Source organism: Galleria mellonella, unplaced genomic scaffold (assembly GCF_026898425.1).
Source record: "Galleria mellonella isolate WM207_F2 unplaced genomic scaffold, CSIRO_AGI_GalMel_v1 utg264, whole genome shotgun sequence".
Classification (NCBI taxonomy): Eukaryota; Metazoa; Arthropoda; class Insecta; order Lepidoptera; family Pyralidae; genus Galleria; species Galleria mellonella.
The window spans coordinates 2,309,992-2,329,100 of record NW_026442060.1 but is presented as its reverse complement, the minus strand read 5'-3'; positions in this window follow the sequence as shown (position 1 = coordinate 2,329,100).

Genomic DNA, 19,109 nt, shown 5'->3' with positions numbered 1-19,109 from the left:
CATTTTCTTTATTCTCGGCTAATTAATGGGTTAGACAGACTCCAACCCCTTTTTTATATATGTAATATATATAGATTATTATATCTTATACGATATTTATTATGAATACTACGAATATAATAGACACCAGTTTACTATAATACGAGTATATCTACGAAATTACAAACCCGTATTTTATTTTTATGAAGCAAAGTGTACTTTTTCAAACTGTATTAGTTTAACCACGACTTCGTCGCCAAAATGGTATTTAATAGTAAATAAATAAATTCACTTTCATGTAGTCTTATCCACACAAATCCAAAGCAAACCCTTATATCGAACGGAGCGCGAGACAGTTTGAAATTGAAAAGAAAACTCCACGAGTATTTCAGCGCAGAGGAATAGCTGTAGGAAGATTGTTACAATACACTTTATATTTTGATAGAGCTTGCGGACCATAGATATGGAGTTAAATAGATATCGCGACCGCCATTTCCCCCCTAAATATAACCCCGAAAGAGTCCGCTTGGATAAATTTCGTTTTCGAATTTCTACAGGAAATTTATGCTGAGAAAGTTTTTTGTGGAGTCACAAAAACAGCATTATATACAGATGGCACTTTGGGAAGAGTTTGGCGTGGAACTTATATTTTTTTTGTAAGATACTAGGATAATTTATCTATATTAACTTCACATACAAGTGCCAGTGGGCTCTATGCTTATATACATTTCTTTACGTGTTTGCTTTCATAACTTCAGATCAGCTGTTACCTGTCCACTGCTGGACATAGGCCACTCCCTTGGAGGCTTTCCAGTAGTTGCCACGCTTGGCAGGCGGGTTGGCAATAGCAGTTAGGCCTTAGTGATCTTTTAAGAGGAACGCTGCTGCCCATTTTCGACCATTAAGTTCCCCCTTACGTCACCCACGGGAGAGTAAGGGGTGGTCCACGGTTTGTACGCCGAAACCGCAAGGCAAATTTTATAATTTATTTCATATAAATATATTTTTTTTCGTGATTTGTTTCTTTCCCAGTACTGACACGCGGCCATTTATCTGATAATTGTATAGTCTAGACCTTAGTAGAACCTACGTTCTCTTATTTTATGATTACAAATTTCTCTCTCTCTCTCTCTCTCTCTCTTATATATATATATATATATATATATATATATATATATATATATATACATTATATATTTTCTGACTGGGAAAAATAGCTTGTCTCTCTCCGTTCCATATAATACCTAAAGATCAAATATCAAAGTGATATATTTAGACGTTAAGAGATAACAAACAAACAAATTCACTTCCACATTTATAATATTATCTGGTAAAATTTCTCTTCTCAACATATTAAAATCAGTTCTGAAATTTACAAATATGTAATAGTGCTATACATAAATATATAAGTATTTTAAAAATATAATTGAAAATCTATTTTTTTAAAATCGTTTAAATTTGTTTGTATATAAGTTGATGTAGTTATTTGCGTTATCTATTTCTAACTATATCCACGTTGAAAACGATTGTTTTGCCCATATAAATTCAAACTCATGATACCTATGCCTATTCGCAATGGTCAAATTTCTGCTGTTAGATATATTTTTGTTTATGAATTAATTTCTTTTTTAAGTTCAAAAAGAAAATGCAAAAGTTGCAATGTCGCCCGTTTTATTTGGACGGCAGGCTATAAAACTGAAATAAAGCCCACTTTAGGAGTGTAGGGTCACGGGTAATTAAAGTTCAAAACGTGAAGTTTGCAGTCTGCGTTGAATATAGCCACAATGTTAGTAGATACAAACACATAAATTTGTATAAATTCAATTAAATGTTATATTACATGTGGCAGTAAATAATAATAAAGTAGATTTTAAATAAAAAAAATGATTTCAATGATGACAAAATTGATATTTGCTAATAATCTCACCTTTCTTATTTTTAAACAACTTCAAATAATTAAATTGAGTTCCAAAAAAAAAAAACTACTTAAATTGTGGCAAAACCAGTTATTTTGATTTCAAAACTCAACTACTAAACCGATTTTAATTAAATTTCTATGAGACCAATCTGTAAGTATAGCCTTTCAGATAAAAAAAGAAATTTCCAAATCGGTTTATAACTGACAGAGTTATGAGGCGACAAACTTAAAAAAAAATAACCGAATTGATTACCTTCTTTTAAAGTTGGTAGAAAAGGAGGAGGTTCACGATTCGAATGTTTTTTTTATGTTTATTACCTCATAACTCAGAGTCATTAATAATGCAATTTAAAAAAATATTTTATTATTAGAAAGGATATGTCATTTATTTGTTTTGGAAGTCGCTAAAAATATAAACGTATAGAACTGTTTGTTACTTACATTTTTTACAATTTTCTTTTTTTATAAATGTATATTCGACATTTTGTCACATTTGTTCACCGTTACGACCTTGTATTTTTTTTATTATTCAATTATTAACAGAAAAAAAACCTTTCATTTACGTAGGTACTCATTTATTTCTTTCACTTCAATAGGTGTAACGAATCCAGAATCTTCTCATTTTAGATAAGGCTTAAAAGAACATAAAATCAATCATGTATTTTGGCGGGAATAGTCTGTGACAGTGACATGACAGTATTATAGTGACGCCATATTAGAAGTGCCAAACACGAACTTCATGCGACATTACAAAATACTAACGGTATTTATCTACAAAGCGATATCCAATGTTCACATAACTCTTTTATATATGTTTCACCCTCTTTTCACATTCACAATAGCTGCCAAGGGCAGTCACAACTGATACGTTTATTGCGTTCCCGCGGGATAGGTTAGTCCGCTTTAAAGCTGATCCTTTGTTTAATTTGACAATAGAAGTATGTCGCTACCATCCCATACTTGTACTCTATTGTTTTGTGAGTGGACATTAATCGGTTAAAATATGGGTTGTTAAAAAGCTAGCAATGTTCATTATATTGGCGACAAGAAAAATTTTCAATGTTTTTTTATTGATATAAAAAGAGAAATGTTTTTGGTTTCGAGTATTTTGTATTTGTTATCGTAGCCACAAAACAGTTGGACTGATTAAAATATAAACGAAATCGTATCAATTTGGAGAAAATATATTGGCATTTTGGTAAACATCAAAATTCGCGTATGGCAACTCTGCGCTAATGGAACATGATAGTGGGTATTGCGGTGAACAGTAATATGGAGGCTTAACATCTGAGTTCACAGGAATAATGGCAACACATGAGAAGTAACCATAGACATCTTCACAGTCCATGAAGCCAAGATACAGCGTCGTCTGTTACCATTGTGGTTAACGTTACAGTCGACGTGCCCACATTTTGCCGAGTATATTCGAATATATAATGGTAATAAGCGATCTTAACCATTAGTCGTATTAATTCAGTTTTTTTAACAATATTTAAGAATGTTTAGCAATAAGACCGCCTTTTGTAATACACTATGCTTATTGAAAATCCTTCATCAAGTCCTGTTATATTGGTGCAATAAAATGTTAATTAAATAAATATTTTTAATAACCAGAAAGTTATTTGTAACTTTTTTACACACAGAAGTGTTTAGTGTCGGCAAAATAAAACTAACGATTTTTGGAGTTTATAAGAGATAATGAAAAGGTAATCCCGCCTGCACTATCGGTACACGCTGGCGGGGCTCCAGTGAAAGATGATAGGTGAATATGAAAGCAGGTCAGTTAGCCCATCGTGATAAATTCCACAAAAATTAACCAATATAGTTTCTAGCAGAACTGCGTGGAGACTAACGTGATATTGCTAGCAATAAGGCTGATAGACCGCATTACTAACAATACCTTTTCCCCAGATTTCCGCATTTCCAAACCGATACGACATCACAACGTTCAAGAGAAGAGCATATTTCCTTTTAAAAGGCCGGCAGCACATCTGCAATGTTTTTGGTGTCCGGGTAATCATGGCCGGCGGTAGTCACTTACCATCAGGTAAGCCCTATGCTCGTTTGATGCATTTTTAAAAAAGATGAGGGTATTATTTATGTGGTAAGATACTGTTAGACTACTGCGTTCTAATTTCAAACATTCAAATAACGAAATAAGGAATACAATTCAAAATTTGCTATATATAGGTAAGTGAGCAATGCTCAATATTGCTTCCAGATGAAAATAGACCGTCTATAGACAAATAAAGGGTAATATACATTGGGTTTAAGGCTTTCAATCAATCAACGGAACGTGCCTTGTTTCTCAATAGAGCACTTTGTAAAGCGAGCTACGAGATTAATGCAATTTATAACAATACATAACTGTCTTACTTACCTTAAACGTGTATAGCTGTACCCGCGGATCTGTTTGAGTAATGGATTACTCTATATTATTAACTATATAAATGTATTTAAATATAATATATATTTATCGTGTATCATAAAAGGCGACTTAGGAACTTAACGGTCGAGGGATAAACAGTAACATTCCTGTTAAAAAATCATCAAAGCCTAAATTGCGGTTGCCAACGCACCTGCCAAACGTGACAACTACTGGCAAAACTCCTATGGGGGAGGCTATGTTCAGCAGTAAACAGTTTGTAAAGGAGACGTTAATACCCATTGAAATCCTCACCAATTGCACCATCATATTTAATTCTTGTTAAATCCGTCACAAAGGGCTAACTGATCTGGGGGTCTGTCATGAAATAAAATTCTGAATTTTCGGACTTAATTTCGTGTCTTTGTTCGTACCGAAATCGGTTCAGTAAATAAAGCTTAATATTTCATACGTCACAAATCCTACCGTAAAGGTCCAAAGGAAGGATATTTTAACATTTTTAATATGTTTAAACGGTATGTATTATGTTAACTTTAAAATGATATTTGTGTCTTGTTCGGCTTCGAATTTCAGAAAACATTTTATAATAAACCATTTGGTTTCATCCTCACCTATCACCACTCACTGACGACCTGCCAAGGGATAGCGCAGGCAGCGTTACCATTCCATTATCATTCATTATGGGTAACTATTGTGGCTAGAATAGGTTATTATGGATTTAAATGTTTCGAACAACAAATATCTTCTTCTTTTTGATGCCAGGTACATTTTTAATCTATGGACTATATATTAAATATTTAACTGGACTCAATATATACATATACTGGTCGGTTGGAAGTCTGTACACAAAATGTTTTCAAAATACCACATAAAATCCGGCAATTTATATGCAAGTATGTGGTATAGAAACAGTGAAAATCTGCTCTTGACGTTTATTGTGCAAAGGTACACTACGTGCAAAAAATATATACGCTCACAAAAATAAATATTAAATTGTAACAATATAAATTAAATTATAAGCACTAAGAGAATATTGATAATTGAATAAATACGTAAAAAAATCGTACAGATTTGTACGAGTTTTTTTCGTATTATATGATTGGTTATCTTCTCTACTTCGATCATGGTTTCTATGTTTATAAAAATAACTTGCTTATTTATTTCTTGCTGTATCCCGAAACTACATCTGCTTAATTATTAATTAGTATATTATAAAATTAGTATATAAAATATTCTATTCGCTAAGTTAGGATATATCTTACGCGTAAACCAAATTCCATCGAAATATGTTTAGTAGTTTTTGCATGAAAAAATAACAAACATTCATCCATCTATCTATCGTTATAAACTTTCGCACTTCTTATATTAATAAGATAATATGATTTATAGTCGTACTAATTTAATTAGGTACATACAAAACACAATTTTATTGGATGCTTGGAAACTGGAATGGTAACCAATGAAGGGTGATAGGTAACAATGAGGTGAGATCAATCAGCCCAGTGAGACGGATTCACCGTGAATTAACCATGATGGTTTCAAGGGAGACTGCGTGGAAATCGACCTTATAGGGTATTATGAAATTATTTAAGTGGACTGTAAAAACTTAAAAATAGGGTTTATCCATCATCGTCGTCATCATTTCAGCCATTATCCGTCCACTGCTGGACATAAGCCTCCCCCATACTCTGTCATAAAGAACGGTTCTGAGCCACCTCCGTCCTTTGACTACCTGCAATGCATTTCAAGTGGTCACTCCATCTAGAGGGGACTCGCCTACATTGCGTTTACCCGTATGAGGTCGTCATTCAAGAACCTATAAAGAAAAATCGTTCTTATTACTTTTGTAAAATACCGACACAACTGAGCAAGACAAAGTATGGAAAGGTCAAGAACTTAGGAAAAATTCTTCTTGAAGTCTGCCAGGAGCTGCCCACAAGTGTGCGGGTTACAGATCGTCTTAGGTTCACTTCTAGCCACAAACTTTGATGAATGCCTTATTTAAACATCTTCATAGGAATTATTTATTTAATACACGCAAGATGGCCGCCATCGTTCATTTATTTGTTTTAAAGATTGAATGGGAAGAAAGGCGCGGGAAATTTGAATGTACTTGTTTTTATGTTCTAACACAGGGTAGCTATTGCTAGCTATATAGCTAGCAATGGGGTCCCATTAATAACAAACCCTTCTCCCCAAGTACGTATCTATAAGTAACTGAACTCCCAATGTCGTTCGCGTGGCGAATTTCAATATTTTTTTCCATATAAATGAGACGTTTTACCGCAGTAGAAAATATCCTATACAAGTGTTGTATTATGCATGCCTATATAACTATGTGTTGACTTGGTTATCCATGTAATAAGTTATCACTATACCAAATTTCATCAAAATTAATTGGCAGTTAGCAGCAGCTTCATTATAATTATATATTTGGATCTAATTATGTATTAACATAGATGTGTACCAAAGAGAATAATCATTGTCGTATTCATACAAAAGTCTAACAGTAATTATGTCCTAAATTCAAGTTATTAATTTTTTTTTTTCATTATTAAGGAAACCATAATAATGGCCAGCTGTGTAATGCTTCACAGGAGGGCCAATGACAATAAAAAGGCATAAACCTGTTCAACGCTATTGTTAAGTTTTTGCCAGGAAATTGAACGCTTTTACATGAAACGACGTTATTGTTAATAATAAAAAGTGAATATTATTCAAGTAAAAACATCTAAGACTAGGTGATGAAGATTATGATTTATGCAAATAAACTATAATCTATTGTTATTCATACGAATTCCTTTGTCTCCACAAAAAAAAAAAAAAGAAATGCAATTCATCTATTGCTATTCATATGGGAACGTTTTGCTTCATAAAAAAGTAAAAGTAGGTTATATATGTTATGTTGTATGTTAGATTGAAAATATTTAAATTTAGAACTCGAAATGATATGTCTAGAAACAAATGTTCAAGTAATACGTACCACAATTTCTGTTGGGGGGGTGTTTTGTAAAACGTTTCGATGTAAGGAGGAGGGGGTCTGAACAACACATTACGTAACGTTATTTTATTTAAATAAAGAACCAGAGTATTAAAATTTCCCAAGTTGCCAACCCTTTTCGTTTATGTTTTATGAGGAATCCCACGACTGCATTGTACGTTTTTAGGTAAAAATGGTCAACTCGGTGTTATTATAACATTTGGGACTGAAAAGGGGGAGGGGGAGGGTAAAATCTTAAAAAATTGCGTTATGAAATGCTTGAACGTCCCCAAATCCGAAAATCTAATCTGAGAACGACTGAGATTTGAATATAAAAACCTCCTGTTACATTTACTCTTAAGGAGTGTTGGAAATGCGAAATTTTACTTTTAAATCCATTTGTTATTATCGTCATTGCCAACTGTCGCTACGTCGATATCCGTCCGACCTAATTACCTTCGATCTTTTCAGGCTCCCGATAAAATATACCATTTCCTTTCACTTCCGTAAACAGGATCGTTGTTGAGTGCGGCCAGAAGTATAGCGATGCGACATGACTTTCAGGACTATATTACCTGATCAGGGCCAGTCTGAGACCACCTAGCATTTCTGGAGTACTTATGACGCCCACCTCTTCTCGATGGCAATGAAAAGTGAATTCGTTTGTTACATTTTGGTACTTAAATTACGAAACTTGTATACAAGTACTGTATTGGATGGAAAAGGACATAGGTTTATTTTTATGCCACTCATTGAATACATACATACATACATACATACATATCAGTCACGCCTGTCTCCCATTAGGGTAGGCAGAAACAATGGAACGCCAAATGCTTCGATTCAAACAAACCTCTTTCGCTTCTTCCACATTCATCAATCTTGTCATACACGCTCGCCGGTTACGGGTACTTTTAATTTGGCCCTTCTTCAGCACGTCGCCTATTGAATACATATCCCGGTGTAATAATATGTAATAAATGTAATAATATGTATATATATATAATTACTGTTTAGCACTATTACTGCCCACTCACTACTTTCTATGCCACTATTAGATTGACTGGAAGAAATCTCTTTTAGACATAAGTTCGCCTTTGCTAACTTTGTTATTAATTTGTTGTTATTATTGTATGTTTTAGTGCAATAAAAAATATATATAAAATCTAAATTAAAATAAAACCATACTAACAATTATGAGACAGTGGAAGTACGTATTATAAGAGGGAAGCTCCGCCAACATCAAAGCCCAACTTATAACAAATTGACATCAAGTCTCTTTAAGCCGAGGCTCTCATGCTTTAACTTAAATCGCGGGATTATGCTGAAGGCGGTTCCAAAGCTTATAATTTCAAAGAATATAATAAAGTGTCCCGATCTATAGATAATTTTTCAATGGAGGAGAATGGGGTGTTTGAAAATACAGGGCTAGAGCTTAGTGGGAAGAAAGATTTATGTCATATATAATTTTATTTATTGCTATATTATTTTTTGGTCCCTTGAGAATATTCAATAGTTTTTATTTTTCTGAGAAACATTTTTATTAATCATAATGAAAAAAGTTATAATATTTTTAAAATTTCACCAAGTACCAATAATAAATTAATATCGATTACATTATAGAGAAAATAAAGTAACTCGTAAGTCTTTGCAGTGCTGTAGTTCTTAACGTTCTATCCATTCCGATAAAATTATAGGATACGGAGGCATAGTAAATTAGTTCCCCTGAACGGTATCCAAGAGAGGTATCATGGGTTTTTTTTTATACAACTTAGAACGGCAAATAAGCTGACGGCCTACCTGATGGAAAGTGGTAACCGTCTTCTATAGACATAAGACAGTGTCATGGACATAACAGCGTTGTCATTCCTGAGAACTTGGGTGTTATTCCTCTGTACCCTGTAAATTCACTGCCATATCCCATCCTTCAAACCAAAACACAGCCATGAAAACACAACTGTTTTATGGCAGAAACACGAATGGGACAGTGGTGCCCAAGCAAACGACTCTCGAACAAAGTCTCCCTCTGACTGTTGCCGTATATACTGTGCTGTCTATAATGCTGTTCATGTCTATAGGTGTCGGTTATCACTTTCCAACAAATTAAACATATGTACGCTTGTTTGCCGTTTCTAATAAAACTAAAAAAGGAAACATGTGTAATTCTTTTTAGTCCATCTTTTTTGTTAAACTGCCAATCTGGTGAATAAAAGTAAAGTTACGAATCAGCTTATTACAGTTTTAGAGCTATGATTACGAGATAGTTTAAGAAAAAAATCCCTAAAACTGTTCTAAATAAAAAACCGTTTTCATCTCGGTTTCTATTTTCTCGCCTTCTTAAATTTTACTAATCATGTTTCGTCAGCAATCAATGCCTTAACGTATATTGTTGTAGTTTTGCCGTAGGATCCCGGCACAGAATGAGTCACCCCTTCCTATCCCATGGATGTTAAAAGATGCGACTAAAGAAACTTAATAGTTAAGGGATGGACAGCAGTGCCTCTCTTAAAACATTACTAAAACCTAACTGCGGTTACAAACCCGCTTGTCAAGCGTAGCAATTGCTTGCATAACCCCCATTTATAGGGGAAACCTATGTTCAGCAGTGGACAGTTAATAGTTGATGATATTGTTGTTGAAAAATTTCACGAATTAATTTAAAGAATTAAAAGTTTCATGCGTACGAAAATCAGTAATTTCTCGCTATCGCTTCACAACCAAACTTTACCCTTATTCGTTCAGCGACCGGTAAAACAAGAGGCTCTATTGTCATGTCTCCTATCTAGAGATAGGACAGCAACTATCTTATTGTAACACTTTATTTACGGGAATATCGCTCTTACCCACTAGATAATAAAGTTAATCCTATATGAAAATTCGACGTTACTCTTCGAGAGAATGTTACAAAGTTATGAAAACATCCATGCAAACATATTAGATCTTATGATCTGGTAGATAAAGTTCATATTAAATGTAAAATAAAATCGCATATTCTCTCAGACTCGACGGTTAAGTACTCAATATACCCTTTATCTTAGATTAAAAAGTGGAGATGGGGGGAGTCCACTAGGGATGTAGCAGGTGTGTAGGGTTAACGACCTTTATTTACAGTACGCTTAATTATATGTATTATCTAAGTTTGTTTCACTGCAAATTAGTGTTTGTAATTACAGTTCGTTAAAACATATATTATGATGTAACCTTTTCGTGATATTAACAAGGAGTCATGGGTTAAAACTTCCCTGAATGGCTCTCAAGAGGTTGTGAGTTTGATTCTGATTAAACCTGTAACTATCTAATACTAATAGATAGACAAATTCGTGTCTTATATAATTCAACTTTTAAAAAACAACAACTGAGTTTCTTGCCCATTCTTTTCAGTATTTTGCATTCCAAATTAGGAGGTGGTACGTGCTGAAGTCTTCAAAAGATCGTTAGAAGGTCAATTTGATATAAACAAGCTTGATTTTATTATTTTATTTGCAATGCGATAATGTTATAAAAATATAATTTTAGGCGAATGAGCGGTAATCCACTCTAATATTTAAAAATCGCCCGTTGATACATTACGACAAAATTTTTGTTTTTTAAAGTAAATGGACCAATCCTGGGGCACATCCGGTGTTGCCGTCTTTCGTTTCATACTGTACGCGTCAGGAAGTATGAATTATAATTATTCAAAAATACTTATATTTTAGTTTACTTTATAAAAAAAAAAATCGTCCTATATTTCATCCATAAATTCAACATAATAATTAACAATATTTAACGCGAATTTTCGAATCAGTGTATCAACAGTACATCATTGGAGGAATAATTACACAGTATTATTAATGTAAAAATATATAGTATATTTATAATATAGATACATAGAGGCTTTACAGTGGATATTCTATATTACTTCACATATCATCATCATCATCATCATCATCTTATCAGCCTTTAACTGCCGAACATGAGCCTCTCCCTTAGGGAGTTTTACCAGTAGTTGCCACGCTTGGCAGGCCGATTGGCAACCGCAATTAGGCTTTAGAGTTGAGAGAGAGAAACGCTGCTGCTCACCCCTCGCCCTTTTGTTTCGGTTTGAAGGGTGAGATATGACAGTAAAGTTACAGGGTACAGAAGAATAACACCCGAGTCCTCAGGAATAGCAACGCATGGGGGGGGGGGGGGATCACGGGCGAAACAGTATACTCTGTGATGTCCATGATACTGCTCATGTCTATAGACGACGGTTACCACTTTCCATCAAGTAGGCCCTCAGCTTGTTTGCCATTCTAAGTTGCATAAAAAAAATTCTAATTCATGCGGGAAAACCATGGGTTACAACTAGTTAATTGTAACATGTTCTGCTTAATCTTGTCATCTCGAATTGTATTCAACAAATTATTTCAACAATCTCTGTTACAATGAAATTAATTGAAATAAATAAGGAGCTCACAAGAGGCTCTTCGGGCTGAAACAATAAGATCGTAGCGGGAACAATAAATTTACATTATTGCACGTCTCAAGTGGTCTTTTGTTCTCTTACCGATAGTCTTATGTTTTAATAGCGCTCTATTCCAGTACAAATATGACGACCTTGGTGTCGTAGAGGCTTACAGACTACTTACCCTTTCAATGTTTGCGACTTTGGTCCTAGTAAGTACAACGAATTAATGAATGAATTATTGATTGTGTTAATATATTTTTTTTTCTACAAATAATAGTAGATTTCTTTTCTATTATGTTACTCGCTGGTAATGTAGCTTTCTGCAGGTAAAAGAATTTTAAATTCAGTTAAGTATTTTAAGAGTTTATCCATTACTAGTGATCTGACCTGACTTCGAATGGATAGATAGACTTCTAAAAAAAATATGTAGCGTATATTACTCTCTAATAATGGAGCTTTCTATAGGTGTATGGATTTTTAAAATCGGTTAAGTAGTTTTTGAAATTGAATTTGAAAAAATGGCAATACATGAGAGGTATTATGCGTGTCACAGTGTATTCTATCAAGTACATTATCATCAACGTTTCAGGCACCAGAGGGAGACTTTGTACAAAAGTCGTTTTCTTGAGTACTTCTGACCTATTCATGTTTCTACTGTGAAGCAGTTGTGTTGACATGGCTGTGTTTCGATTTGAAGGGTGGTGTATGGCAATAAATTAACAGGGTACAGAGGAATAACACCTGGGTATCATGGGCGAAGCAATATACTTTATTATGTCCATGGTACTATTCATATCTATAGGCGATGGTTACCGCTTTCCATGAGGTGGGCCGTCAGCTTGTGGCCAATCTAAGTTATATTAAAAAATAAATCTAATATCTATCCGCTGCTGGATAAAGAGCTTCCATAATGCCTACTAACATGAGCGTATCTTCTCTTTTTGCATTGAGACGCACATATTATTGGTCCTTTTCAATGGAGAGTTAATGCCCATAAGTTACCAAGCTGCGGAAGCAGGACTGGAATTTTTGCAGTGAATTTTAAATGGACTTTTGGAAGGTTTTTTAAAAGAGTTTAAGGGGATAGGATGTCACTACCTGGGTGGATGTGGGATACGATAGTGATAGTATACGGGAGTGCGTACGATGGCCCACTGCAGAATCATGTACATAGTCTCGAAAAATATATGCAAATATGGGCATGTATGCATCTGTTATTACATGAGGAACGAGCTTTATGCAATATTTACTACGTTTTCAAATATTTGCATTCAATATTTTCAGTTGGACGTTTATTTATAGTTGCCTATTGTCCGAGAGAGTAATATTTTTATTGTATACTAGAGATTGGCCCCAGCTTCGCACAGATAGATAGGTGAAAAGATAGATACATTAGTATTTTATAGTAGCTTTAATATATAAATTTTTGATTCTATATTATTTGTAGGGATATCTATAATATTTTTTTTTTCTAAAATACTATAGTCTATCTTATTTGCTGATTATGTAGCTTTCTAGATGAAAAGAATTTTAAAATCGGTTAAGTAGTTTTTGAGTTTATCCATTACAAACAAACATACAAGTAATAAATATTTTTTTCTTTATAATATTAATATAAATTAGCTTTCAATCGCGGAATTGTCTATCTGATCAAGATACATTCACTGCCCGGAGTAAAAAGTTTCCTATATCCTTTTCCATCTCATGTAGTACCAAATTTCATAGCGATTGGTGAAACTGTTAAAACAGAGTTAACAAATACGTTCCTTCTAAAATTAAATCATTCTTTCTTGTTCTTTTTTTATTATTAAAATTGTGAATTATTTCATAATAGATTTCCTTAACCTGATTAAATGATTGTAAGCCCTAAAATCAAGCGAGATTACTCAAAGATACCTTTTACCAGAATAGTAGTTTTGGTATAAAAGTCATTTGTACTTTGTCCCTCTCATATTTCTACTGCGATGCGGTTGTGATTTTAGATGTATTTTGATTTGAAAGAAGAGATATGGCAATGACTTTAAAGGGTACAGAAACTTAACATCTTACAGAATTAAACACATAAAAGGTACGAATATAAATAAATACGAGTTAATTTATTAAAAATGAGTTTATTTTTTTATGTATTCTGGTCGCACAAAGTCCTGGCTAAAAACTAATATTCTATAAATACATCAAAGAAATTTCAACAAGTCAAGACTTGAGCTGTTTCTAAATGAACAAAAAGTCTTTTGTCGATCAATCTTTTGCTCGAGTACTAAATCGTAATAGGTGGTCAGAATCGGACAAAACAGGGATAGACTTGATCATTTTATGGAAAAATTACCCTTAGTATGAGAAACCCCTTCCTTTCCCGTAGGTGCTGTAAGAGACGATTAAGAGAACTTAATGGTCGAGGAATTAACAGCATCATTGCTCTTTAAACATCACCAAAACCTAACTGCAGTTGTCAACACGCCTGTGCAGCTACCGACAAAACATCCCAATACTGGAAAGCTTATATTTAGCAGTGGACAGTTAACGTCTAATATAATAATAAAATGGAAAACCATGGCTATACCTGATAGTAGCATAGATGCCTTATTATGTTCTATGCATTTTTTTTTTATGCTGTTAATGTTCAATACGAATATTGAATAGGCTACTTCAAACTACATGATATACGTCAATAGGATACAATTATGTTCGCCTGTCTATGATTTGACCTCAAGCTAAATGTCAATCAATCAACTGATTACAGTTCTGTTGCAGCCTTGCGGTTTATATATCCGCAATAACCTGTGGTTTATTGTAAATGATTATAATATTTGCCAAAGGGATACTTTGTACAAAAATCGTTTGCTAGAGCACCTCTGTCCCATTCGTGTTTCTACCGTGGAGCAGTTGTGTTTGCATGGCTGTTTCGGTTTAAAGGGTGAGATACGGCAGTGAATTTACAGGGTACAGAGAAATAACACTTGAGTCCTCAGGAATGGCAACACATGTGGGGTTTCATGGGCGAAACAGTATTCTCTTTTAAGTTTCGTTTTCTAAAACGTGTAACCAACTAAAGTATTCATTTATTTAACTCTTTATTGCACTAAAACATGTAAGTATACAATGATAATTAGGAAATTCAAGTGAAATACAATAGCATTTAGTACAAATTAAAATATATACATAAAGGTACAAAAAGTGGTCTTATCGCTGGGACAAACTCTTACAGACAACCTATGGTTAAAGGAGAACAGATAGAAAAAAAGTACACGTGAAAAAGTACCCTGTTATAACGACTTCTAACACGTTCTGGTCTACATAATCCTGAAAAATTGCTTCATCATCACCTACAATCCAATACTGGTATTATGCACACAAAAATGTTTACGGTATCTTGAAAACAGTAAGTATTTATTGATTTTTTACTTATGACTGTACGTATTCGTAGATATTGCTTGGTAACTATCTAAGCGAATCATCCAAAACTCAACAACCAGATATAAATAAGAAAGTTATAATTACACCAAAATCTAAAACAATGCTCCAACAAGTAAAAACAATTATTTATCTGCGTCAAATCTGTCCTTTCTATTTTCGTAGTCGAGTGAAAAATGATTTTATCAATTTAGAGAAACTTGTTATTGCAGAGAAGAAAAAAATATTATATTGTACTAAAAAAAAATATAATCGCAAAATTCCTTTCGACATTAATTTTTTCAGCTAACTCCAGCACAAACCGTAACTACGGCAATAATTGAATAATCACAAACTTTTCCAGAATGCGCAATGTCTTAAGACATGGTGCGAGTAATGAGATTCACTATCGTCCATTTTTCATTTTCACAGTAATACCTTTTTAATGAAATTATTAAAAAATCGTTATATTTAATAGGTTAATAGATTCCTTTACTTGTATTAGTATTGCCGCGTGGTTCCGGCATAGAATAGGACACCCATTCCTATCCCGTAGATGTCGTAAAAGCTGACTAAGGGAGGGCTAGGGATGGCAGCAGCGTTCCTCTTAAGTCATCTCTAAAGCCTGATTTTTTGAAAGCGTTTCCCAATCTGCCTGCCAAGCGTGGCAACTACTGGTAAAACCCTCTAAAGGGGCCTCCCCTTTGGAGGGTTTTGCCAGTAGTTCAGCAGTGGACAATTAAAGGCTGATATGAGATGATGACGATTAGTATTGAACATCAGCAAAATGTCTATAGACAAGTCTAGATAACTTTTAGGGATGGACTATACATAGCAATATCTACATATTGTAGTTACAATATCAAATATATTGGTTTAACAAAAGGATATATTAAATATTGGTTATTCAATATATAATATCGAAATATCGCACCTGATTCAAATTAATATAATTATATTAATCCTACTGGTATGGGCAATATCGAAATAGATGGTGACCCTTTTCCGCCATCACTATCCAGAGGTAGGTACCGCAATACATAAATATCGAACGAAACGATATTATCTCGTTCTATTGAAACAGATTATTTGAATATTTCTGAGATTCTCGATTCTTTTTGCTTCGATTCGAACGATTCTTTTTACGATCTATTGAATTTATGTCCATAGTAATTTTATCATGATTAACTTACTGTTTTTATGCAATAAAATTTTAAATAATTATATATTCTTTTACTATTTTATGGCCTTATCTTAAATGAAATCATAACGCTGCTTTTATTGTAACCGATTATCAATTAAAACACAACTCAGACTATTGAGTTTAAATTATAATTTTTAACGAAATTAACGACGATTTTTTAAATTTTAATGAAATTTAATTTAACGAAAAAGAGCACTAATAAGGTGCTTTTAAAAAATAATTACATCAAAGAGTTAAACTAGGAATCTGTATCCTACCACTGCCACCATGTAATGTTTTAATGAAACCAGCCCAATGTCAGACAACAACTGTTTTAATAATATTATTCAACTACCTTCAAACTAACTATACATGACAGAATCCATAGCTTGTGTGAAAGATATCGATAAGAAACTACATCCGGCATAACAGCTTATGCCACTTTTAAAACCATATTGTTGGCTTTCTCTAGTAAATATTAGTAATATAACTAATCGAGTTAATTGATTATTTGTTTAATTGCAAGGTAGCATGGTCGGACATGCAATTGAAGTGAACTGCGAATGACAGCTGTTTTGGCGGGATCGCAGAAACCACACATTGTTTGTACAATGCGTTCCTAAACATTATATAATTTAAAATTGTGTTCCATAAAAAATATTCATTTTAAAACTTAGTTACTGAAGCAATTTTGATGAAATTTCTATAGAACCAATCTGTAAGTATATGTTTTCAGGTAAAAGAAAAATTTTCCGAATCGGTTTACAATTGTCGGAGTTATTAGGTCCTCCTTTTCATTTAAGACTTTACTATTGTCAATGCAACTAATTCGTGCATTTTCTTCCAGCCAGCTCTATCCTATGCTATTTCTTTGACCTCTCTATACGACATGGCAGCTATTGTTCCCTTTATCTGTCCCATGTAGTTATGTGGTAACAAATATTTATTCATTATTTTTATTGTTGTTTGTGTTGTGTTGTTGTGAAGAAAGAAAAAACATAAAATAAATACAACCGAATTGTAAACTTTCAACATTTTAAAATCTGTTGAATAAAAAATAAATATTCACTTAACAATTGAACACTTATAAATTGTACCAACAGTCAGTGTCTGTTAAAAACAATCTGCTGTGAGTCAGATTTATGCAGCTCTTAAAACAGACTCGAGTCCGGTGAAACTACGACTGGTAACTTTCGTTTCTTACCTCAAAAGTTTTATTTTAGCTACTGTATTGGTCAGAGCTGGATTTAGACTAAATAATTATTAAATAATATAAAGTCTATTTTAATCAAAAATAATAAATAATAGCTACTGCCTCTTTTCTTTTCTCCTCTATCTCTCAAAGGTTGTCTGGAAGAGATTGCTTTAGCGATGAGACCGCTCTTTACACTTCATAAGTGTAATATATACATATATGTTTGTGTTATTTTTTACGGGAAGGAAAGGGATTGTTAGTGATGGGATCTAACAGCCATTACTAACATCATACCATCGTGGTTAATTCTTATTATTTTCATCACCATTTCTGTATCATCGTGATGAATACACCCCGGATTCAGCACGATGTTTTCCAGAGGAGACCACATGACAGGTCGACCTGACAGGCTATATTGCTAGCAATAGTACTGTTAGTCCACGTTACTAACAATCCCTTTCCCCTGACTATAGCTATGTTATCACTTGAATCCTTCATTAAAAGCACTCAAGATTCACTTAAAAGTTTGACCTCCTAATGGTTAAGTTTTAAGTCGATTCCTGCATTAATTTTGATTTTCAATTGCGTTCAGAAATTGTCATAATTATGCCGAATGCCATATTTCCAGTTGTATAAGGATTAATATTCATTAAATGTGTTCCGACATCCTCTTCTAATTCCGTTATCCATTCGTACTAATATATACCCATTAACTTATTAACAACTCCAATTCAAATTTTCGCGCCGACCGGCGACCTCTGTGTTTGAATGTTAAACGAAAAATCATTATGGCGGTCGCTAGTACCTGAGCTTGTGTCGCTCATACTCTAGGCGAAAAAAGACTAGAAAATCTGTGGAAATTCGCGTGCCTGTTACTTGCTAATTGTGACCCTAACCAGTGTTGGTGTGTGGAAAAGGAGTCAAAGCCATAGGGTGCACCCAAGGTCTTTAACTACTCAGCAAGTTAACCCGGTCGGTGAGTCCTACTTTCTCCTTTCTATATCCGTCAATGCATGCTCTTCTGCTGGATTCTAAGGATTCCTTATATATCTTCTAGGCAGGTGAATAAAATCCCATAGCTTTGCTCTGAAGTTTGTCGTCATAATTTACCATCTAAGTTGGTCCTTCGAGCCGGATTTATTACGAATTTATAAATATAATTTAATTATTTTTATAATATTGCTTTGAAACCTTTTATTCAAAATTAATCGTTATAATTCTTTTCAATTAGTCGAGTCGCGATTTATATTTACTGATTTTATTTTGTAAGCGGTAGATTGCTATTTTTTATTCGCCTACCTTGTATTAAAATTATTGGTTTGTGCTCGAACTATAAATAAAAGTCGTAGTAGTATGATTATTATAAGATAGGCAGTGTTGTAACATTAGGTATTTTATTTATATGGTCATATTTATATGGTCATATTTATATGGTCATATTTATATGGTCATATTTATACAGTCATCTGCGATTGTTATAATTATAAATACATATTGGGACTTTGGTAAATATTAATAAAAATAGGACACATTGGTTACCTATATCTACCTATTAATAGTGAATCTATTATCAGTTTAAATTTTATACTTAATTTAAAATGGCAAAAGCATCTGACCACCTACAAAAACGGTTGGAAGCGGAGATT